Here is a 24199-nt window from a genome sequence, read left to right as displayed (position 1 = left end):
TCCTGCTGAAGTTTACAAGTTCTGGAAGAATTTTGCCAGCATAACAACACTAAAACTGTCCCAAAACAACTCAGAATGAATCCCAACTGACTAAGTTCACTTCCACAGGTCTCAACCTACCCATTAAAGTCCAAAACAATGAATTTCAGCTTGCTGTATTTTCTGTACAGACCTGTTTTCAGCTCTGTACAACCACCACACTGTCCTGGTAGACCCTAGCAAGTTACCTCTGCAATCTGGCATCAACTAGGCCTTAGAACAGCCCCTGAACAGTCCAAAAACAGCACTGATTTAGTGCTGAATTGGACACCTGCGTGGTGAGGTAACTACCCTCACCTGTTCCTGCTTTGGAGCAGCAGTTAGCTGCTCCTGTTCCTGTCAAAGGAGGCGCGTGCCTCAGCCAAAAAGCATATTCCCCACACAGCTGTACATAATTCATTAGAGTCGCCCACTAGAGGGGCATTACCATAGCTGAATATAGGTTAAGAGAGGCTGTGGGGAGCAAGCTCAACCCTCAGCGCATAGAGAACAGGGAAGGGGAAGCTCCAATAGCTCTTAACCTGCAACAATCCACCTGAAAAACCACAAAAATGAGCCCAGGGGGAAGATAATCGAGCGCCCAACCTCTTGTACTTAGAAACTGGCCTAAAAGCTGCCACATGGCAGTCATGCAGCTCATTTCCCGTTCCAGCCTTCCGGTCTAAAAATCTCGCAATCTGCTGACCATGTCCTGTTCACTGGTAGTCACATTTCAGTGCATATCTCAGGCTTGGCCATCCACTGGTCCAATGTCCCACTGGGTGACCCAACTGACAATGCAATGGCCCTAGCTCTTCCAAGAGATCCGGAGGAAAGCAACAGCAGCCAAAGAAAGAAAAAGATAAAGATATTTATATAAAGAAATAAATAGGAAAAACAACTGCAGCAAAGTACACCACCTGGTGACATACCCCCCCCCCCCTCTTGAAAGAAGCAAACGACCTCGATTGCAAGTCCACATGCTAACGGATGACACAAGACGATCACAAGATTCCCCCGGTGATTAGTGCCATCGCATGTATCTCTTGCTAACAGATGACACAGGGCGATGATAGGAAAAACCCCACTACCATTAGTGCCATCGCAAGTTCAAGCCTGTCAAATACATGTTTCCGGATGCAACATAGGGCGATAGCACATGTCCTGTACTATTAGTGTAAATCATTTCATTGGAAGTGTAACAGATACAACTTCAAAGCACTGAAAGTCCATTCATTCATTCATTGACAACAAATGTCAAAACTGTACATTGCCAAACATATGATACAAGTGTACAGGTCATTCAAAATTCAGCTTCAAAAAGCAGATCATGTCACTGTAGTGTCTAACAAGAAAGCTTTCTTGTAAAGTTGCAGCAACTGAGGTGAATCAGCCAGTTCAACCTCATCCATCCATTTAGCATCCATTGGTGAATAGTTCTTGAACTTCACCAAATATCTTCTGACAACTTTCCCTTTCACTTTCCTGTCCTTATGTGCCAGAATCTGTTTCAGGAATCAAAATTTCATCTAATTCCTCAACTTCAAGCTGTTCCTCAGGCATCAAATCCTCTGGCACATCTCCAACAAAAGGCCTCAACAGGCTCACATGGAATGCATTGTGGATCTTCCAAGTGTCTGGCAATTTCAGCCTGTATGCCACATCACTGATCTTCTCTGAGACTTGGAAAGGACCATAATATCGCATACTCAGCTTAGGAAACAGACGTTCCTTGCCCTTTCTCTTTCTCAGTCGTGCCTTTTCGCAATAAGACCCAGTCATTCTCCTTAAACAAGAGCTCTCGACGATGCATGTCAGCAGCTCTTTTCTGCTTAGCTTGTGGCTTTTCCAAGGTATATTTGACCTTCTTATACGCTTCTTGCCATCCCTCAACATACCGATCTGCTTCAAATATCTTATCCTTTGTCTGGAGAATGGGAGGTACTTTCTTGCCACCTTCAACGATTTCAAAAGACGCCTTGCCAGTAGAGGAATGCATTGTATTGTTTTATGCTCTAACACACAACATTTCAACACATCCAAGACAACAGAGTTAGCCTCTTCAGACTGCCCATCAGTTTGAGGATGAAAAGAAGATGAGAATTTCAAGGTTGTGCCCATATTCTCAAACAATGCTTTCCAAAACAAGCTAGTCATCCTTGGGTCTCTGTCACTAACAATAGACTGTGGCATACCATGGTATTTAAAGATATTCTGCATAAAAATCTTAACCATGTGCTTTGGTTTAATCTTCTTTCTAACAGGAATGAAGTGTGCCTGCTTTTGCTGAATCTACATATAACAGTCTAGATTCCATCATTCCCTGTAGTTGTTCTTGGAAGATCAAAAATGAAGTCCATGGCAATACTTTCCCATGGCCTCTCTGGAATAGGCAGTGGTTGCAATAACCCAAGTGCCTTCTGTCTGTCAAACTTGACCTTCTAGCATACTAGGCAAGATCTGACATAAGCATCAAGATCACGTCTCAAAGCTGGCCAATGAAAGAAAGTCTCAACCGCTTTCACTGTAGCATCAATGCCTTGATGTCCAGCATACGGTGGAGCATGACTTTCTAGCATTACTTTCGGCCTTAACTGCTTAGTCACACATAGCTTTCCATGCATCATGAGAAAGCCGTCTTTCAGAACATAGTGATCATGATGTTGATTATTCATCAGCTGCTCATAAATCCTGGAAAAATCTTCATCACTGGCATACTGCTCTTTCATATCATCCAATTCTTGGTGATAAGAAATAGAAACAGCTAACACTTGTGGTTTGCGAGACAATGCATCTGCAACCACATTCTTCTTGCCTTCCACATGCACTATCTGAAAATGGAACATTGACAGAAAATTTACCCAGTGCATGTGTTTCTCTGACAACTTTGCCTGTGTGAGAAAGTAACTGAGCGTCTGATGATCCGTTTGCACAACAAAATCAGCACCAAGCAAATAGTGCTTCCAACTGGTAAGTGACAGCTAGCAGCTCTTTCTCATAAATCTGATAGTTCTTCTCAGTGTCAGAGAGTATTCTACTCTCATATGCCACGACTCAGCCATTCTGCATCAAGACAGCACCAATGTTGTTCCCACATGCATCGCACTGCACAACAAATGACTTAGACAGATCTGGCAATATCAACATAGGATCTGTAGTCATTTTCTGTTTCAGGCATTTAATGGCCTTCTTTTCAAGCGCATGTAACGGAGAAGCAATCTCTGCAAAATGCCGTACAAATCTGCGGTAGTAAGAGCATAGGACAAGAAAACTGCGAACATCATGCACAGTCTGTAAATCAGGCCATGAAACGATTGCTTCAATCTTAGCAGGATCCATTCTGACACCATCCTTTGATACAATGTGCCCAAGGAAGTGAATTTCTTCCCGAAAGAATCCACTCTTCTTGCCATTAATGAGCAATCTGTTGCGTTTCAGCTCATTAAAGACTGCTGTCAGATGGTCTCTGTGCTCCTCTTCACTCTTTGAATAGACTATCATGTCATCAAAGGATGTGCCCACAAAGCTTCTGTAAGGACAGAAAATTCTGTCCATCATTCTGTTAAATGTGGCAAGAGCATTTGTCAATCCAAAGGGCATGACTAAGAACTCATAGAGACCAAATGTAGTGCGAAATGCAGTCTTGTGCACATCCTCGGGTCTGATTCTAATCTGATGGTACCCACTCTTCAAATCTATCCTGCTAAACATTTCTGCTTCTTGCAAACGGTCAAGAATATCATCTATGCGCGGAATCGAAAATCTATTCTTGATTGTGTTCTTGTTCAAGGCTCTGTAGTCAATACACATTCGCCATGAACCGTCTTTCTTCTGTACTAGTAACACAGGTGAACAAAACGGGAAACTACTGGGCTGAATTAGTCCCTTCTCTAACAGCTCATTAACCTATGTCATAATCTCTTTCTGCTGGGCTGCACTAACCCTGTACGATGGCCTATTGGGCGGACTAGACCCTGGAATAAAATCTATGGCATGATCCTCTGGCCTCTCAGGGGGTAACTCTCCTGGTAAAGACTCTGAAAAACCGTCTCTAAACGTATCCAAGAAAGCTTTTCTACCTTCGTCTAGTTTAGACAAATCAGTTTCAACTTCATTCACTTGCTTTGCAAAAACCAAGTACGCAGAAAGATGATTTTTCATTACTGAAGTTATGGCAGAAATAGAAATAACTGGGACAGACTCTCCTTTCAGCTTCACATCCAGAACATGAGTCTTGTCCCTATGTACAATTGTGATTTTCCTGTTGAAAGCATCCAACACTGCATGTTTCCATAGAATGGCTTCTTTCCATAGAATGGTTTCTTTCCATAGAATGGCTTCTTTCCATAGAATGGTCTAGCTGGGAAATCCCTCTTCACAGCTGGTTCCTGTTTGCCCTGAGGTTCCTTCTTCACTGTGCTCTTAAAACCACCTGAACCTCCCTGAAGCAGTGCATTAGCCATGTTTGCATTCTCAATTAGTTGAGTCATGTTGGAAACATTGGTCTTAATGCAGTAATCCCTGATCTCTTTGGGCAAACCACAGCAGTACTTCTCTATTTGCTCTAACAATGGCACTGTCTTGTAAGAAGTTACTGGCAAGAGTGCATCCCAAAACTTCTTATTGTACTCTTCCAGATTTGCACAATTAGCTGCATCCAGTTTGTGCCATGCTGTCATCACATCCACTTCAAAAGTGTTTGTCCGTGCAAAAGAGAACTGCTGCTTGAATTGGACCCATGTAGCAGGTGCCTGTCCTTGCATCAACAGTGAGGTCCACCACTGCAATGCGTTACCTTTCAAGAAAGTAGCAGCCTTCCGCACCTTAGAAGACTCTGTGAAGTTGCCTCCAATGAATGCTGCATCAAACTGCTGAATGAAAGTGAGCGCTTTCAATTTGTCCTGCATCCCACTGAAAGTCTCAAACTTCACTGCTTGACCACCTTCTTTGTAATCCTTTTGCTTACTGCTCTTGGGGGTCAAGTAATCATAGACTGGCAGTAGTAAGAATGGTAAATCCTTCTGCACTTTCTCTGCACCAGTCCTTGCTGCCCTTTGTCCACTTGGCTGAGAAAATTCAGCCACACTAACAGGTACTACAGGCATCAAAACTGGACTGAAATGTGTCTGAAGTCCAGGCTGCACACCTATGTTGGCATAAAGAGGGTTCACAGATTCTGTAGGCATCAGTCCTGGTGACCCTCTTGGCATCAAACCTGGCAAAGTTGTGGGCGGTCTAGCCATGGCCTGGAAAATAGACCCACCACCAAAATAACCAGGTTGGGCAGCAACCAAAGGAGGAATGGTCGGCAGAACCATTTGTGCATTACTGCCCTGACCATTAACTGCCTGATCCTGTGCCTGTGTAACATGCTGCACTGGATCAGTTGCCACTGCTGGTGTCTGCTCAACATGCTGTGGCATCCTTGGCACTTGTTCCTGTGCCCTCTCAACTGCATGCTGAGATGATTCAGCCTGGGAATCCCCTGTCCTTGACTGCAAATATCTCTTCATCCTGGGATTCTTCACCAGCTGTTCAAAGGTACCAACCATGCTCAGGAGCTGCGCATGAAATAAATCCTCTTGTTCCTGTTCTTCTATTGACATGCTTGGCTGTGAAAATGGGTGTCCCCGCTCAGATGCTGACACCCTGGCACCTGTCATCTTTCTACGGTGTCGACGGGTAGAAGAGAAACTCTCTTCTGCCGGGAGCTTTCCTTTTCCCTTATCTGCCATGCTGTCTACTGAGCCCTCAGAGGAATCCTGTATCCAAAGAAACATCTCGTAATCTTTCTCACCTGTAATCAGCTGTACCTCTCTGTGTGTGTCTCTTGTTCACCCAATCCAATCCGTGTCCGGGCTCTTGCAGAAAAGAGGACCCTATCCCGGCAATGGAACCATGAAACCGGGCTATGGACACACAACGCAATAATTCTTTCAATTAAATACATGGACTTTATGACACACACACAAACAGAATCCTCGCTCCCTCGCTCAACACCAGATTGGCCCCGAAGTCCGGCGCCCCTTGCGGTATTTATTTCTTGATTAAGAGATTGAAAATAGAAAGCGGGAGTGCAATTAGGCACTCTACCTGTTCCTGCTGAAGTTTACAAGTTCTGGAAGAATTTTGCCAGCATAACAACACTAAAACTGTCCCAAAACAACTCAGAATGAATCCCAACTGACTGAGTTCACTTCCATAGGTCTCAACCTACCCATTAAAGTCCAAAACAATGAATTTCAGCTTGCTGTATTTTCTGTACAGACCTGTTTTCAGCTCTGTACAACCACCACACTGTCCTGGTAGACCCTAGCAAGGTCCCTCTGCAATCTGGCATCAACTGGGCCTTAGAACAGCCCCTGAACAGTCCAAAAACAGCACTGATTTAGTGCTGAATTGGACACCTGCGTGGTGAGGTAACTACCCTCACCTGTTCCTGCTTTGGAGCAGCAGTTAACTGCTCCTGTTCCTGTCAAAGGAGGCTCTTGCCTCAGCCAAAAAGCATATTCCCCACACAGCTGTACATAATTCATGAGAGTCGCCCACTAGAGGGGCATTACCATAGCTGAATATAGGTTAAGAGAGGCTGTGGGGAGCAAGCTCAACCCTCAGTGCATAGAGAACAGGGAAGGGGAAGCTCCAATAGCTCTTAACCTGCAACAATCCACCTGAAAAACCACAAAAATGAGCCCAGGGGGAAGATAATCGAGCGCCCAACCTCCTGTAATTAGAAACTGGCCTAAAAGCTGCCACATGGCAGTCATGTAGCTCATTTCCCGTTCCAGCCTTCCGGTCTAAAAATCTCGCAATCTGCTAACATTTTGACATCAGTCCTTTGGTGATTATTGATCCTTGCAACATTCCGGAGAGATTGACGCGAAGAGATTTCGAATCTGATCACTGTCCAAAAATAGCAGTTTCCCTAAATTTTAGGGATGACGTCATCTGCATTCCTTATGGTCTCCTGACCATCTTTGACCTCTATGGTCACTTCAGAATCTGCTTAGAAATCAAGATACAGTGACCTTTCAGGCGGCGGCCACTAACTGGTGTGAACCGTCACTTCTGGCCAAATCCACTGGCCTATCCTTTCATCCAGTGACCATGTCCTGTTCACTGGTAGTCACATTTCAGTGCATATCTCAGGCTTGGCCATCCACTGGTCCAATGTCCCACTAGGTGACCCAACTGACAATGCAATGGCCCTAGCTCTTCCAAGAGATTCGGGGGAAAGCAACAGCAGCCAAAGAAAGAAAAAGAAAAAGATATTTATATAAGGAAATAAATAGGAAAAACAACTGCAGCAAAGTACACCACCTGGTGACACACTCTCTCTCTCTTTCTCTCTCTCTCTCTCTCTCTTTCTCTCTCTCTCTCTCTTTCTCTCTCTCTCCCATTTTGCCTCTGCTCTGCTCGCCATTCCCATTTCGCCTGTCTGCCCGCCTCTCCCATTTCGCCTCTGCTCTGCTCGCTGCTCGCCATTTCGCCTGTCTGCCCCCCTTTCCCCACCCATTTCGCCTGTCTGCCCCGCCTCTGCTCTGCTCGCTGCTCGCCATTTCGCCTGTCTCCCATTTCGCCTCTGCTCTGGTTGCTGCTCGCCATTTCGGCTGTTTGTCTCCCTTTCCCCACGCACCCTTGCTCAGGCCCCCAAGGCAGCAACATAACTCTCTCTCTCTCCTCCCTGCCTGTGGGAAGGACTGCAGAGTGACCTGGAGGGATGGCCCCGAGTCTCCAAGAGAAACTCGAGGCCCTCAAGATGGCAATGAAGGCACTAATCAAGGAGAACAAGAAGACATCCGATTCCAACCTCAATGAGGTGGAAAACAAACTACATCGGCACATCATAGCTCTCGAAGCACGGGTCACGAACCTCGAACAAGAGAACACGGCACTCAAGGAGGAGGTGAGTGCATTGAAAGTGGAAATGGTAGCCATCAAGAATGCTGAGAAGGAAGAAGGGGAGATCAATGACAACACTCTCACGGCCATCAAAGAAGAGATCTCCAAGGAGATCACAAAGGACATGGAGGGAAAGCTCGAAGCCAAGCAGTCAGGATGGGTCGAGGTGGTGAAGAAGAACATCCGTAAAGAAGTGAGGGAGGAGACTCAAAGGGAAGAACATCAAATCATTCACACCACCATTGAGGAGGAGAAGATGAGGCATGCCCGCCGCCTCAACATTCGAGTCACAGGTATAGCCGAGACACCCGACTCCACTCCCGAGAAAGATGGACAGCTTCTATGCATGAAGCTCGGCTACAAGGAAGAGCACCCTCTCCCCTTCACCAAAGCATGGAGAGCCGGGAAAGACTCAACACGCAAGCGAGCCCTCATCCTACAGTTTGCAGGAGAGACGGAGAGGGTCACCTTCATGAGGAAGAGGGTCATACTACGAGGTTTAGAGGGAGCTCCTATTTTCTTGGATGATGATCTCACGAGGATGCAGCTTGAGCATAGGAGAACTTGCATGCCACGAGTCTTACACGCGAGGAGAGAAGGCAAGAAGGCCTTCTATCGAGATGGTCGGGTCATCATTGATGGCCGGCCCATGGATTAGCGGTTTGGGGCCTATGGGACACAGACCAGGCAACTGACAGAGATACACATGGCAGTATGGAACTGTAATGGTTCACTATGGGTGCAGCCTGGACGACTGGAGCATGTTATGGTGGGGAGAGACATCATACTGCTGACAGAGACACATCAGAGCCCAGAGAGAGGGCTACCTCGAGTAGAGGGATTCCAGTGGGAGTCAGCATACAGGAGGACCACACGCCAGGGTACCTCGAGAGGGTCGGGGGGAGTAGCAGTCCTATCCAGACGGGAGCTACAGGGGAGACTGAGAGTGGTAGCACAGGATCCAGAGGCGAGATACATGTGGATCAGCTTACAGCTCTCACAGGACAGGGTTATATACATAGCTCTATGTTACTTTTCTCCATCAGGATCCTCCTATGTCATTACAGAGGACATGCCACAGGAGGAGGAGACAGGAGCCTCGCCGTACACTTGTCTGTCAGAGGAGATTATGCATTATTCTACACTAGGGGAAGTATTTCTTACAGGCGACTTCAATGCCCACACACAGAGCAGACAGTGTGAGGTGTATGACTATGATGACATGGAGATCCTCCACCCTGTGGATCCAGAGGAGATAGGGGCTAGTCGGGCATCAGAGGACACTGGACCAGACAGAGGACATTATGGGGACCACTTACTAGAGTTGGGAGCCAGGCATCGTCTCGTTATTTATAACGGGATGTTACAGTGGCCGGGATAAGGAGAGCTGACATGCTTCCCACATGGGGGTCATACACGGACCGGAGGCACGGTGGTAGACTACATTATGGGGTCTGTGGAGGCATCACAGCTTGTCACCTCATTCTCCATTCCACCTCGTCCTATTGGGGCAGATCATACATACTTGGCATTTTCACTAGCCGGATCACCAGTATCACCAGTCCCCCACATACCGACGCCACACACTACCATCTACTTCACACATGACATGGCAGACATATACACTGGCAGAGTAGAGGATGGACTCCTACTCATGGATCCCCTGGCACCTATGGATACCATTACAGCCCAGCTGGCATCACTCCTACACACGACTGCATTACAGAGCTTCCCACATCGTGTACACTCAGGAGAGCCTGCGAGACCTGGGACTATGCCCCAGAACAGATGGTATGATGACGAGTGCAGAGCCCTATACTCACGGCTCCGCATACAGAGAGCCTTGGGAGCCATCACAGAGCAGGAGTCGAGGAGAGAGATGAGGAGACTTACTCGCCGCAAAAGGCGGGCCTTCGCAGAGATACAGGAGCTAGAGATCTTTCATTTCTTCATGAGTAGAGATAGCCCTGTCTCATGGCGGCACTTCAGAGAGCCCCGGACCCCGACACCTATTGCAGACCCACTGACATGGCACACATATGCAGAGGGTCTATACCATGTCCCACAGCAGCCACCTATACCTCAGCCACAGGAGCCTCGACCTACCACAGCTAGCTTCTTTACCCACTCGATGGTATAGGAAGCTATCCGCCGCCTACAGCATGGACGGGCCGCCGACCATATGGGCCTGCAGGGTGAGCATCTCATATATGCAGTAGATTCTTTAGCTCCTTTTCTTGCACACCTGTTTAACAGGGCACTAGCAGAGGGTTTGCCTGCGGAGTGGACAATGCACACCATTGTGCCGATTCACAAAACAGGGGATATGCTCGATCCGAGCAACTACAGGACGGTTATGGTTGGCCACGTGCTGGCCAAACTCTATGGTGCAGTGCTAGAGCATGAGCTTAGCTTATATGCTGAGCGAGCAGGTTTACGCTCATCAGGGCAGGCAGGCTTCAAGAGAGCTTTCTCTACCACTGACCATGTATTCACTTTGAGATGTATGATTGATCAGGCCAGAGTGAGGAAGAGAAAGCTCTATTGCTGCTTTGTGGATTTCCGCAAGGCATTTGACACAGTACCACGAGAGAGGCTCTTTCAGCGCCTACAGTCTCTTGGCATACCAGCAGATATGACATGGGGCATCTATGCATTATATGAGCAGGTTTTTGGGCGAGTCAGATGTCCAGGAGGTATGTCCGAGACTATTGCTAGCACCATTGGTGTGAAGCAAGGATGCCCACTTTCCCCCACACTATTTGGGTTATACATTGATGAGGTGGCTGACTTCATTACACGGGGAGGCGGAGATGGAGTTGATTTAGCAGGTACCTCAGTACATATTATGCTCTATGCTGATGATATTGTATTAGTGTCTGAGTCTCCAGGTGGTCTACAGCAGCATCTACATGCACTCGATGATTTCTGCACACAGAGGGGTCTTACTGTGAACCTTGGGAAAACCAAGGTTATGGTCTTTCATACATCGAGACAGGGCAGGAGTCAGCTGACATTCACTCTCGCAGGATGCCAGGTGGAGGTGGTGACATCATACGTGTACCTAGGGGTTACCTTCTCTGCAGCAGCCACACGCTTCACCATGGGTTCAGCAGCCAGAGCTAGATTGACACGGGGATATGCAGCATTGGCTATGCTAGAGAGACAGTGCCACCAGGCGCATTTTCAGGAGCCCCGGACGAAGGGCTGGCTATTCGACACATTAGTCACACCGGCATTGATGTATGGAGCAACGGTATGGGCGCCAGGCCTTGCTACCCATTGGTGGACACAGATAGAGAGACCACAGGCCCTCATGATGGCACGCATGATACGCAGCAAACCGTCAGTACCTCATGACATTATCCGAGCAGAGTTTGCTGCGCCTCCTATGATGGTAGAGGCCATATTTCAGACTATATGCCTGCTAGACAAATTCAGAGAGATGCCACAGGACAGATTGTCATACAGAGCTTTTGAGGCATCTAGACAGCTGGCTGAGGCAGGAGACAGAGGATCATGGTATGCACAGGTCACACATTGGTTCTCACAGCATGGCCTAGACATGGATCATCTACCACCATTCCAGTATGACAGGAATGCACCACATATCCGTCTCTCTCATAGTGAGAGGAACAGAGTATTGAGACAGGATCTATGGCAGCTCTATACACGAGAGACATGGATATCGCCTACACAGCCTCTTCCACCGAAGATGCTATACTACAGAGATCACTTCATGAGTATCACTGATGATGGATTTATAGAGAGGCCTAGATACATGGAGGGCTTTTTACCACACGGCTCCCGAGTGGCTATTGTTCAGCTCAGAGTTTCATCACACCGATTGGAGATTGAGACTGGCAGAGCAGCACGGATCCCCCGAGAGGAGAGGGTATGCAGATTGTGCAAAGAGGAGGTGGAGAGTGAGGAGCATTATGTATGCAGATGCAGAGCATATACAGCCATCAGAGAGAGATATCCCATTTTATTCAGAGAGCCACATTCCCTACGCCAGATCTTTGAGGCAGCAGACCAGCGCATACTGGGGAGATACATTCTAGACATACAGAGCCACAGAGAGACATTATTACAGGCTCAGACAGCTCCAGAGGGGGGGCGACAGACACAGATTACTACATTTTTTCAGAGATCCATCCCCCTCCCAGCCCCTACACGGCAGGGAATTACTCTCCAGAGAGCAGAGACACTTAGAGCCCGCAGGAGACAGAGGACACCTGGCTTTCGGACACCACGCCTATACCAGAGAGAGATGACAGAGATTAGAGCTCAGTTTCACAGAGAGGGTGCAGAGCGACTGGCTCGCTTCAGAGCACACCCAGGCATGTTCTTCAGGGAGCTGTGGACACCCCCTTCACTGATGTATACCATTTTATACCCCCAGTATGGTACAGGATGGAGCTAGCTAGGTTGCATATCATGATTGTATACTCCATGCATATAGCTTTGCATTCTCCTAGTAGTAGAGCTCCATCCCCTGCACACCCAGATTCAGCTTTTTTTTGTTCAGTACTTTTTAATTTTGTTGGGATGACAGAGGATACCCCATACAGGTACTCCGATTTGTCTCATAGGCCGAGTTCGGTCTTTTGGAAGACGTTAATAAAATCTTTCTTTCTTTCTTTCTTTCTACCTACTATAAGATCCGAGGGAGGTGCCACTGCCTGTTCCGTGAAGGCTTTGGACCTTTGCGTCGGATCATGGACTTTGAGGACCAAAGGTGCTTAGGGCTCTTCATACTTGAGCTTAGACACCACAGAGAGAGCCTATTGAGGGACGGGAGGACAATGGGACCAGAGCCGCCTAGACAGAGAGCCCTCAGATTTTTTCAAAGCCAGCACTATAACCCCACCAGCCTCTACTCCCCCATCTACAGGCCTACCTGGCAGACCACCCTCCAGAGGAGTCACCTCGACAGAGCCATTACCATTTGTAGAGCGAGACGCCCATGACCACGAGGATCGTGTCCACGACTCCCTCACCACCCTCCAGAGGAGTCACCTGGACAGAGCCATTGCCATTTGTAGAGCGAGACGCCCATGACCACGAGGATCGTGTCCACGACTCCCTCACCATTGGCAGATTCGAGCCATCATTGCCCGCCACCGGAGGAGTTTACCGCGACGATTCAGCGGTTCAGCTTTCAGCTCTTAGCTCTCTTAGGATGTTGCTATTTTCATTCTTTCTTTCAGATTTGTTATGATGAGACATCATCATCATCAGTTGTACCTTGTTTTGGTCTCATGGGCCATTTTGGCCTTTAGGAGATGTTAATCTCTCTCTCTCTCTCTCTCTCTCAGAATTGCCAATTGCTATAATAGTACATATCGCAGTTTGCTACTTTCCACCAAGAGACATTCACCTTTGCATAGAATGTATCACAGTTTGCTACTTCCCACTCAAGACATCCACCTTTGCGTAGGATGTATTGCAAGAGGGTCAATCGCCATACTCCCCTTTTTGCAGACATTGTAGAGTTTGCCCGACAAGGAGGCATCCTCCTTTTAGGAGACTTCAATGCCGAGACAGTGAGTACAAAGGTTCACATGTATGACTTCCATGTAGATCCAGTGGCACTCTCTATGCCCATGGAGTTGGGAATGTAGAGGACCTTAGAGGATATTAGATGGGGGCTATGAACAAGCTTCTATTGCATAAGGGGATGTCCCATTGGCCCCCCTCTCCAGATGCCCATAGTATTATGAGACACGGCAGAGGTGGCGAGTCTCTCATCTGTTGTCGACTCTCCTATGATGGACATTTTGGATGGATGAGGATGGATATACCATGTATTGCAAAGGCATGGCAACCTGTTGTTTTCCCATGTATCTAGAGACATGGCTATCATCATCATTGTGCATGTGACAGCTATCTATGTTTGTTTGTTTTTCCTTTCATGACTATGTTACCTCATGGTACCATTGTAACATTTTAATTGGCCCCATAGATGAGTTTAGACACATGAAGCTCTTCCGCCACCCATTGTATCGTACTTCAGGGCCCTGTATTTCTCTTTTGGTAGCTAGTTTTTCTTTTTTCATGTTGTCTTGCAATCTCATAAACCCTTCAGGTCTTTTGTAGATGTTAATAACATTTTTCTTTCTCTTCGGGCATGGTGGTTGTTGTTGCTCCTGTCATGGCACAACAGCCTACACAGACACATGACCTGTGGCCCCACATACATGGGGTGTCACTATTGAGCGTGTGTGATCCCATGAGACACCCAAGATCTCCCTCCACATGGTGGCTGCAGATCCAAGATCTCCTTCGACGACATCGCAAGCTACTATTTTCTATTCTAGAGGAGGATGACATCACTGCATGACCACACATTGTCACCCTGTAGCATCACACGGATGCTTTTGCTTATATACCTAGTTTCACAAAGTTTTTTCTTTTCCATGGTTCAATATTTCATCATGGATGCATTGTACCACCTTTTTGGTCTCATAGACCCTTTGGGTCTTTTAAAGACATTGACACTCCATGTGCCGCACGTGCCACTCTGTCTCCTAGTCGTCTCTCTAAATAGAGCAATCCAGGTGCAACGAGCTAGACGTCCAAGACCCACTAGTCCAAGAAGATGCTATGCTCAATAGCTTTAGATCCAAGGGATCCTCCAAAGCTATAGGAGCTGTTGGAAAATGCACATGCAGAAGCATAAACAAAACTAGAGAGAGAGTACAGAGAGCTTGTAGACAAGATCACCTTTTATAATAGCTTGAAGCTTTACAATAGCAATAGCCAGCAAGAGAATGTTGAACTTGTGCAAGGGAATGGATAAAATACAAGTGAATATGAGAGGCCCTTATATAGTGAGGACAGAAGCTGGCCGACTGCATGATGAAGCTCGCCGATTGGCCCAAGACAAATAATCCATGTGAAAATAGATAAAATGCCCAATAAATAGGCAAAGTCCCATAACACTAAGATGCACAATTCTAACGCCCCCTCTGCAGCTCAGAGTGTGCAAGAATCTGAAGAAGATAAGCTGATGAAGATGCACCCATGGACCCTCCAACACCGCGAATACTGGAATCACCTCGGAGAGAGCACCCACCAACCTATTTCCTCGAAACAAAATGCCACCATGAACAAGGAACTTTGCTTGGCTACAAATTCCCACACAAGTGTGCAGTGAACTCCAAGAATAGATGATGAGCTGCTGGACACACCGCGCCCATAATCCCCAATAGTGGACCGAAAACACATCATGTCCCAAAAGCCTCGAACAATGAACTCGGAACAGATCCAATTCATAATCTCTGCTATACAAAAGATAACCATGTCCTGCCAGATGTCTAATGCTTGAAACTCCGAATCACGGTCCCCATGAACCAGTAAGTGGAGCTGTAATGTTACATTCCCGTAACGCCGCTACGGGCATTACCACAAGAGGGGACGGCCTCTGGCTCACCACCCAGCCATAGAGGAAGAATGAGGATTGCCCCTCATCCCCCAGGCTATATAGTGTGTGGCCTGCCGTCCACACTAGCCTGGCCGCCCATGACTCCGCATGGGCGTCCTCTCCCACTGAACCCTGGACATGGCCATCTGGTCTGCCGTCGGTCACAGGCATTACAGCCTACGTGACATTACCCCCCCCTTAAGAAGAGTTTTCGTCCTCGAAAACAAACTGGGGAAACCTTTTGGAAATTGCACTACGGCGTTCCCAGGTTTTTTATTCCTCATCTCTATCTGTCCATTTAACAAGTACCTCCTGGTACACTTTATGTCGGGTTTGTCTGTCTCGATACCCAAGAATCCTTTCCGGTTCATGTGGTATCTTTGGTGGCTTTATCAAGTCCACCAAAATCTCTGGAGAAACTGCGTTCTCTAACCCGTGAACTGATTTCTTCAGTTTACTGACATGGAAGACAGGATGGACTTGAGAACTCTCCGGTAACTCAAGTTTGTAGGCTACGTCCCCAATCTTCTTAAGGACCTTGAAAGGACCGCAATATTTAGGAGAAAGTTTATCACACTTTCCCGTTTGCATGGTTGCTGACTGCGCAGGAACCTTTAAAAATACAAAGTCACCTTCTACAAAGGTCACTTGTCTGCGTCCTTTATCGGCAAATGTATTAGCGCGATCCTGTGCGCTACGAATGCTCTCGCGTGCAGCTTTGAGCATATCATTCATATTTTCAAGGAAATCCTTGACAGATTGAATCTTCTCCTTTTCTAGGCCTACAGCCATCAGAGATCTTGGCTGGAATCCATACATTAACATGAATGGTGTAAATCCAGTCGTTGAGTGTTTGGAGCTGTTATAGGCAAACTCCAATAAGGGCAAGTACTCTTCCCAATTAGATTGCTTCTTACTGACATAAGAACGCAACATATCCTCGAGTATTTGGTTAACCCTTTCTGTTTGACCATCAGACTCCGGATGATCTGCCGTACTCATACTCAGAGTAGTATCCAGCTTTTTGAAGACTTCCCTCCAAAAATGACTGTTGAACTTTCTATCTCTATCCGACACTATATCTGCGGGCAGGCCATATAGCTTGTAGAGATGTTCAATAAAGAGTTTTGCCAACTCTGGCGTTTTTACAGTTTTTCTTCGTGGCAATAAACTTTGCCATTTTAGTTAACCTGTCCACTACCACCCACACCGAGTCATTCCTTCGACTCGTCTTGGGTAAACTGGTAATGAAATCCATGGAAATGCTTTCCCATTTCCCTTGAGGAATCTCCAGCGGATGGAGTAGTCCTCCAAACTTAAGACGTTCATGTTTATTGACATGGCACTTACTGCATTTCAGCACATAAGTCTGGACGTTCTTAAACAAACTAGGCCAATAAAAGTGTCTTTTTACTAGTGCATAGGTCTTCGAATCCCAGGGTGACCCGCACTTAGACTATCAAAACTATACCCCGAAGGCTCGGCTAGCCTCTCCGGACTAACTCTCGCCTCGTTACCCGTCGCACCTACGGCCAGTCTCTCCGGACTAGCATTATGTGCCGGCGAGGAAGGTGGGCGCGGCTGTGACAAAGTGCGTACGCGTACAGCACGCCAGACCTCTGTAAAGACAGGATCATGCTCACACAAGCCATGATTTGGTATTTCAACCAAAACCCCAAGGCAAATTTCATGCCTTGATTTTGCATCATGTCATTAGCACAGAAGCTAATGTACTGGAGAGCATTCTAGTAGTGCAAGTTCTCAGACCATGCTACTAGATATTTGTAGACTACGCTACCATGTTGCATCACCAACTTGTTAAAACTTCTCCTTGGAAAGCCCTACGGCCATAGGAGAAATAAACTAGAGCCAATCTAATCATGCATCACAAGGATTAGTTCCAAAGCTGAGAGATACTTTCTCTCTTAGAGTAACATCTTTGCACAAGCATATGCTCTAGAATCTTGTTGAGTTTCTAACTACCATCAATCTACGGATGGTTAAACTCCACTCTAACTCAGAGTAAATGTAACTTCTGAAGATTTCCCTTCAAATATAACAATCAAACTTCCTATCTCTTATGCCATACTATATATGCGAGCAGATCATATAGTATGTGGAGATGTTTGATAAAGATTCTTGCACCACTACGGGTGTCTGGAATTACATCCATTCACTTACAACTCTTTGTTGCTATTACCAGACATATCCCTTCAAGTATTGTCTAGACTCACACAACTATTCGAGTTTATGTGATATTTGAGGATATCCCTCCTTTCCCTCAAGAAAGGTTTTTTGTCCTCAAAAACTGTACTCTCAAGCGGACTTGTCTCATTACATCATACATTCAATATAAATACAAACATCACAGTACTTCGTGATGATGAACTTAGGAATTTCATCCTATCCCTGTTTGGTGTTGGTATGAAGTATAACTATGAGAACATTATTTGCTGCCTCCCCATCATAGCGGCAAAGCTACCTACCCATCACAGGTGGCAATCTCTACCAAGCTATAACCAATGACAAGCAAATAAACGAGTACTCTTATAAGAACTTCATTACCATATCTCACACCCAACTCATAATCACTACGGATTAAATGCCAGGGCTTGCAAAATTGAATGTTATCTGATAGGTAGAGGGGATCATCAAACTACGGATGACCTCGACAACTCACTAGGACTAGTGATGTGTAACTTTTAAGTTACTCCACTCTCCTTGCTTATTCCATACCATCGAACAAATCGGTCCCTCGATTTGAGCAACGTCAACATATTTATGAGTACCTCGATACTCATGGATTGTGGTTCGGTAATTTAAAATGGTGATCTAGAGTATCTTTCACTCGAGGATCTTAATTTTATTAGCAGCTATGTATTATTAGTGAGTAACTACGTACCCACTATCATCACACTAGTGAGTAACTACGTACCCACTATCATCACACTAGTAGCTCCATACTAGTCTGTGAGTAACTCCGTACCCAATGGCGTACCTCCCCCGAGTGGGAGTACCATATACAGCCATCTATAACAAGATGCTTAAGTCACTTGCTGCTAAGAAGTGACTACACAAATTGACCCCTCCATTGCACATTGCAGTACAATTTCTGGTATTACAACACGAATTTTTGGACGTCCTTATCATAGAGGTCAACTTAAAAACTAGTGCATAGGTCTTGTGGAGTCTCGGCTGACCTAACAACACCACTGGTGACTTCCTACAAAAAATGTGGCGCCGAAGTCACCACCTATGTACTTTAACTCCGTAAAGTACATGGTCTTCATCTATCATCTATGGAAAGTTGTAAAACATTCCAGCAAGATGGATTTTTATCACCCTAAAATTATTGTGCACTATTTTAGTGTGAAGAGCTTTTTTCCTAGGTACCATGGTTCACCCCAAGCTCATCTTTTGCTAAATTCTCCGATTTAACAAAGATATGTCTGCCTCCGAACACTCCGGTTCAGCCCCAGACCCTGAGTTTACTTCTTAACACTCCGGTTAAGTCAAAACTCACCAGATACAGTAGGATTTACCACTAAGCTCTCCGGCTTAGCCTTGTATCCTAACTCAGCCCAAGTTTATGTACACTTCATATGTCGGATCCGATACTAACAACAACCAGGCTCATCTGGAGTGAGATACTACTCACTATTGCCATGTAAAACCTTATTAAATCCTAGAAATGCTCCACTCATTTCCCAGGTGTCATACGACTTATAGGGTTTACACGCACATGAACTTTGTAAGCAACATAGCCTGTCATGCAATATTACAATTGCTTATGTAGGAAAGTAATATATTTTCCAAATTCATATGGTAGCAACTAAAATGTGCTCACAATCGCACACTTATGTTGAACATAGGCAAGACTACGCTTGCAAAATGCTATAGGGCGTCCCCCATGCATGAAACTGTCCAACCAAATTAGTCTTACTGCTAACCTCTAGATTTAGATCACTCCGGAACTAAATCACTCTGTTAGCACTAGTACACCATCATGGTCTTGCTACCTAGAGCTTCTCCGAACTCTGTAATCTGGGTTTTATCCCAACTCATGGCTATATTTGTAATTGTCAAAGTTCAAATTTTATCTTGCACACTTTATCACTACGGACAAGTGTACATACAACCTGCCAAAGAGTCAAGTTAATTACACAAGCCTTGGCGTCCCATTCCACCAAGACTACAATCGATTCCGTGAGAATTGATGTCCCATACCATCAAATTACCACCTAACCAACTGATGTGACATATAAAAAGGCTCTTTCCCCCCTCGAAAGATCACCGCAAACTCTCGAGCAGTGGGATGTCAACGCATGGCAATAAAAAGAAGAGAAAACCATGCTAATAAGTTTAAGAACAGTTCTCTTCGTTCAATTTTATAAGGGCATTGAGCATTACATCTCGAGACTATTGTTTCGTCACTACAAAACAAACACAAATTTGTCCGAACAAAACTTTAACTCTAGCAAGACGACGCTCGCAGAAGTGGAAATTGAAATCTGGCGAGGCTACGCTCCCAGAGTCTAACACTAGTCATGTCTAGAGAGTACGTTGCCAATGGGGTCATGTGATCAAGGCTACTAGCAGGTAATCGATAAACGCGACCTCAATCCCAGCTATCTTAAATGCCATTGACCAATTTTAGAAGTCATGACCATGGCAAGACTGCGCTTGCAAAAGTGTCTCTACGGACTACATTTGTTCGTCACAATGGACCATGTCCAAGTAGACATTTTTCATTGGGTCTAAGCACATTGGAGCCACGAACTTCTTCTTGTGGATTCAACAAGAACAATGTGTCTGATCTTCTCTCATATTACTTTGTGGTAAACCACATGGTTAAACCACTAACAGAGAGAATTTATATCATGTATTTATGTATTGTCAACGAATACTTCTCGAACTACGCGAGAACATTACCATCGATTTCCCTCTTGCCACCTTAAAAAAATTCTAGTGCACTACGGCACAATGTGGGTATGAGTGCACTTACGACGTGACACCAACATGTGCACGCCATGACATGACGTGTGTGCAAGACTGTCAATGGTTCAGCAGACATGGGCACGCTACGGCACCCTTAGACGTACGTGCACCGCACGAGCAAGTGCGTTATGCCACAAATGGCCAGGTGCACTACGGCACGACTGTGCCACGTCCACAACTGGTACCAAACATTGGATGATGCAGGCATTGTGCATATTCTCGCGGGCTACGGTCATAGACGTTTTCACTAGGCACAACGGCCATAGAACGGCTTTGTCTCGAAGGACTCGGCACTACGGCCGTATGCCGTGGGTCTCTCTCGTGGAAAACAGGCACTACGACCATACGACACGACGGCCGTGTGGATTTGTTTCGTGGGGTGTGCCGTTGTTCTGTGTTTTTTTTTTAAATAAATAAAATAAAATAAAGTAACGGGCCGGGCCGGCCCTCGCCGCTTCGGGCGTGGCCGCCCGCCCGTGGAGAGTGTCCAGGCTGGCCGCCCGTTGCCAGGTGTGCGCTGGGCATGCCTGTATGTGGTATCAAGGGCTGGCCGCCTATATTTTCATTATTCATAAAAATGAATAATTAAAAATATATTAAAAAATAAATGGTTTTTTTTTTACCCCCTTTTTTTTTTTTTTTCTTTTCTCTCCGCCTGCAGCGCTGGTGGCTGGGTTGCTTTGGCCGCCGCCGCCGCCTGGCCGGCCGCCCTTGGCTGGCCGCCGTCGCTGGCCGCCGCCGCCGCCGCCTAGGCCGCCTGGGCTGGCCGCCGCCTGGGTGCCTAAGGCTGGCCTGGCCCTGGTTTGACGCCACCGACGCCCTCCATCAACGTGGTCTTCGCACAATGCATTGGGGCTGCAACGTCTTCGCAGCCATTGAAGCCTTTCGCAAATGGTCCGTCGTCGCCCTCGGAACGTCACAAGGATCCGTCCTCTTCTATTCCAGCAAAGGCTCCCTATCTTGAGAGCTGTCAGCTGAGCTCCGTCATTGGGTACTGCTTTGCCAAATGCTCCATCTGACTTTCGTCTTGATAGGAAGAGATCACGGGAGCATCCGAGGATGTCAAGGGAATGATAGATTGGATCCCCACCAGGACTGGGACCAGGCCGCCGTCGCCTTGTTGGTAGGGTCTTCGCCCTCTCAACCTCCACGCGCTTGCGTCGCCTTGTTGGTAGCGCAGGTAAAAGCGTGGGGCTTGGGGCTGCTCTTCGCCCCCCCACCCCAACACACAGTTTTGGTGGCCAGCCACAGCAGCTTCGCGTTTCCAAGGCAAGCCCCCCCCCCTTGTGAGGTACGGGGCTGCTGTTCGCCTTCCCCCATACTCAACGCATGTCACAGACAGTGGGCCTATGCCGGCCTCTCCACACAGAAAACGAAATTTTTTTTTTTAAATTCTTTTGCACACAAGCTTCAACGCAGCAAAATATACAAATTGCTTACTTGATTTTCCTTGCTGTGTGTGACGGGAAGAGAGAGAGATAGAGTTCTTCCCCTCCATTCTTCCATGGTTGCCTCCCTCCACACCCTCCATTCGAGATAAGGATAAGGAGATTGTGGATGAAAACCATCGAGTGGGCTCCGGTCCCCCGTTCACGCGCGGACTCTCACGATTCCCTCGAACCACGCTCTGATACCAGTGTTACATTCCCGTAACGCCGCTACGGGCATTACCACAAGAGGGGACGGCCTCTGGCTCACCACCCAGCCATAGAGGAAGAATGAGGATTGCCCCTCATCCCCCAGGCTATATAGTGTGTGGCCTGCCGTCCACACTAGCCTGGCCGCCCATGACTCCGCATGGGCGTCCTCTCCCACTGAACCCTGGACATGGCCATCCGGTCTGCCGTCGGTCACAGGCATTACAGCCTACGTGACATGTAATCAGCCCCCTCTCCCGCCCACAAGCCTCCTCTAGCTGGAAGCACATAGGGGAGACTACATGTATACTAGAGTAGCACACCATCTGGGTCCTCCTGGGCCGAAAGCGCCCTGGGAGCCCTAGAAGTGGTACTAGAAGAATCTGAGTCGTTATCTTGTATATGATCATTGCCCGTCCTTGCAAACCTTGTCCTGGCTTGGTACCTTTGGGCTTGCAATCCTTGGCCAAATGAACCTGTTGTTCAGAAGAGGAGCAGTGACACAGTCATATCTGTTGCACTATAACAAGTGCCTGATCCTGTCCACTAGGAGGAAAACTTACCTGCTCTTAAGAAACAAGGATAGATGCCTCCTCCAAGAGGGAACCCATACCCACAGCAACAAAGTACACAAATCTCAACTCTCCGAGAAGAAAACTCCTCCAAGTGCTTTCCAACGAAGTGAGGCTCCAAAACCAATCAGCCCCCTTTCAAATCTAAGAGAGAAAGAGACTGGACAACAGCAAAACAATCCAAGAAACCACCGAGAACCTCCTACCGAAAGAGTAGGGACTCGTGGAGGAAGAAGAAGATGTAGTGCCACTTGTCTGGCAACACCACATGCAAGAGAACTCACCAACAACTGTTGCCGGAGAAAATTTGCAGCCACAACACCACAACTTGCCTCTGTAGAACAAAACGCAACCAAGAAGGGCTGGCCGATAGCAAGAGGGTTGCTGGACCACAAAAAGCAGCAGAATAGTGAAACGCAAGCATTGTTTGGGATTGATCTACAACCGGAAGGAGCCATGGAAGAAAACTCAAGGCATAAATGAAGAAAATGAAAAGCTCAATGCAAAGATGAAGCAACCTAAACCTAAGCGAATGATACCATGTTGGAAAATGCACAGGTGGAAGCATAAACAAAACTAGAGAGAGCTTGTGGACAAGAGGACCAACCCCTGCCTCCCCCTTCCAAGAGATGAAAATAGAATGTCTTAATGGAACAAGTCTTAAAACAAAATAAAAAACAACAAACTAAACACATCAAAGACTCCAAAACCTTTAGAGTGTGATCTCCTGATCAACACCTGGCAATATTAGGTGATCCCAATAGCTTGGACTAGACGGATGAACAAAGCTAAGCTTGGGACTAGTCCCTAGCAGTGTGTTCAAGTGTAAAGCTTGCCTTACTAAGGCCTTGCCAATCGTCCCTACCTTAGGGCCACAAATGTAACCTCCTAATGTGGCTATGCTAGCTTGTCCATCACATCCTTACTTCGATGTCACACCAGAATGCTCATTGCCGATGGGATGAAGAGAGCGCCCTATTTACCTAGATAAAAACAAAAAGATGGTCCTTCGCAATAGAGCGAGAGAAAGTTAATACCATCAGAAAACCAACAACCCATCCTATCTAACAAGCATCCATCAAGCATGCAAGATTCGATAGAACACAAGCAAGCAAGAGTAGAGAATAAGGTGAGCTAACTAGTATCCTTTTGCAAGAAAATGATTGTGTTTAGCTTCTTGTCAAAAATAACTCGTATATAAGTGACTAGTTCCCAGTAGACAAACCAAACTTACAAATGTTCTGATCTCTATTTTATTAGTTTTAACTTGTCTATACAGAAGTCCTTAAGACTTTCCCTATCCGACAATAAGCACAAGGTAAGACTGCTTTATATGTTCCAACACCGTCTTTAAGAGCCCACTCTAGCGGTTAAAAGAGCGGTTAAAAGAGCAAAGCACCTTTTGATAGGTTGGACAGGTGAAACCATAACTTACAGAGTGGTCAACACATTCCATTTTCAACGCATAAAATCTAAATCTCAAAAAATCATAAGACCTACAAGTTTTGTTGTATAAAATTTCAACACTTTCCCTCTTTGCTTTGGGCTGCAAGTCACCACTTACCCATCTATTTTAAGCTTCACTACAATAATAAATAAAATGAAGTATGTCATACATGCACTTTAAAGAGGGGAAGAAACAA

The 24199-nt window shown here is 46.5% G+C and overlaps 1 pseudogene; it reads right to left on the bottom strand.

Moving 5' to 3' along the window:
• Window positions 1-4524: 4524 nt before the first annotated feature.
• Window positions 4525-7623, bottom strand: LOC147631538 (uncharacterized; annotated as a pseudogene).
• Between the last annotated feature and the right edge of the window lie 16576 nt (window positions 7624-24199).

The sequence above is a fragment of the Cibotium barometz genome, chromosome 14, assembly GCF_041138505.1.
Source record: "Cibotium barometz isolate CiBa-2024 chromosome 14, ASM4113850v1, whole genome shotgun sequence".
NCBI lineage: Eukaryota > Viridiplantae > Streptophyta > Polypodiopsida > Cyatheales > Cibotiaceae > Cibotium > Cibotium barometz.
The sequence above is the reverse complement of the archived record's forward strand: the minus strand, read 5'-3'. Positions and strand labels throughout refer to the sequence as shown.